The sequence below is a fragment of the Pteropus medius genome, unplaced genomic scaffold (assembly GCF_902729225.1).
Source record: "Pteropus medius unplaced genomic scaffold, Ma_sr-lr_union100, whole genome shotgun sequence".
Lineage (NCBI taxonomy): Eukaryota > Metazoa > Chordata > Mammalia > Chiroptera > Pteropodidae > Pteropus > Pteropus medius.
The window spans coordinates 12315628-12317358 of record NW_024356249.1 but is presented as its reverse complement, the minus strand read 5'-3'; the positions used below and the strand labels follow the sequence as shown (position 1 = coordinate 12317358).

The window sequence follows — 1731 nt, the reverse complement described above, 5'->3', positions numbered from 1 at the left end:
TGTGGAAAATGAAACTACCCTGGTTATTAATTGTGCTGCAATGTGCTTTTCCCAACAGGGTGTTTCTTTTGAGTAGCACTCTACCATCTGCAACCCGTAGGCAATAAATTGGAGATGGATGTAACAGCAGTTTGAAACCAGGACTTTTCACACTGTGAGGTGTTATTATTTTTTCCAGTATTCTGGTGTTTATGTGGTAAGTCTGCATATCCATAATGCCTTAGTATTCGTTATTAGACCTCAGTCCTGCTGCTTGAAATCATAAGGAACCAAAACCTGGAGTTCCTCTTAAAGTTGCACACCAAACTATTGTACTGATAAGTAGCTTGGTGGTTTTAAACTTTGGCCATCTGTTATAATCAGCTAAGGTTTAAAAAAAGAAGACGAAAAAGCCATGCCTGGGCTTCATCCCAGAATAATTTAATTGTAATTTTAAGAAGTCATGCTCAGGCATTAGTAATTTTTAAAACCTTACCAGTTGATTTTTTTTTTTTTTTAACCTATAGCACCTGGTATTCCTAGGTGGTCTCCCATCCAGGTACTAACCAGGCCCGACCTCACTTAGCTTCAGAGATCAGACAAGATTGAGCACGTTCAGGGTGGCATGGCCATAGATACCAGTTGATTTTAATGTGCAGCCAGGGTGTAGAATCACTGATACTAAATGTTGATGCTTAGACATGTCATCAAAGGAAACCAGTGGGGAGCAGACCAGTGGTCATAAAAACCACATTATCACTGAGCCCTGAATACCTGGGAGCATCATCAACTGACAAAAAACTATGATTGGCAGCTTAGAAAAAATGATAACTAAAGAAAATTATGGTGGTCTGTAATTTTATGTACAAAACTTTTATTAATGTTTGCTCTTCTGCTCAAAATGAGATTTAGAGCACAAGGAATGCCTAAAGCAATGGTTCTCATGTGCAAAAGGATCATCTTTCATACAAATTATAAAATGGGTTCTATTCTAGTGGTTCCTTGAAGTTGTTCTTTGGTAAGGCTGCTTTTTAAATCCAAGATATTCTGATACAGTTGGTCCACAGTTTATATTTAGATAAATAGTGAACTAAAGAATGAAGATGCCCTAGACAGAATAAATTGTGGTGTACAAAAATGAAACAAAAGCAATATCAAGAAAAGGAAAATGTGATACAGAGAAGAAAGAAGCTCTATCATTTGACCATGTCTAGTCTTTTCATTAAAAAACAAAACAAAACAAAACAGTATTGTCTTTATTACAGAAAAGTAAAGACTCACAGGCAGGGCAGCTGTAACCAATGAGAAGATGAACAAGAGTCCAACTAACATCAGTTACACCATTAACATTCCAAGACTTGGTAGTCTTTGGATGATGTGTAACATTAGCCATATGTTTAGGAAAAGTGTTTCTTGTTTGTTCATAGATGAGGACCAATTGATTGATTCTGATTCCATGTGATTGAATTTCAAATCTTGAGTCAACTGTAAATTTGTTTTGTCTAGTTTTATCTATATCACTAGCGATCAAATGTGATTACAATTGGAATCACTTGTGGATTTTTAAAAAAATATTTGGAATCACTGATATTGGAATCTTATAGGGATATGCCAGGCCATTGAGAAGCGTTTAAAGTTCTTCAGGTGATTATTCGCAGCAAATTTTGAAGTTGAAGTTGGTTTATTAATATCATCATTCAACTAATCGAGTATATTAAGAATTATTCTAAAGGATCTGAACTATTAAATGAG

The 1731-nt window shown here is 35.4% G+C and overlaps 1 pseudogene; it reads right to left on the bottom strand.

Annotated features, from left to right (window-relative positions):
- Positions 1–497: 497 nt before the first annotated feature.
- On the bottom strand, positions 498–616 carry LOC120601325 (uncharacterized; annotated as a pseudogene).
- Positions 617–1731: the final 1115 nt, after the last annotated feature.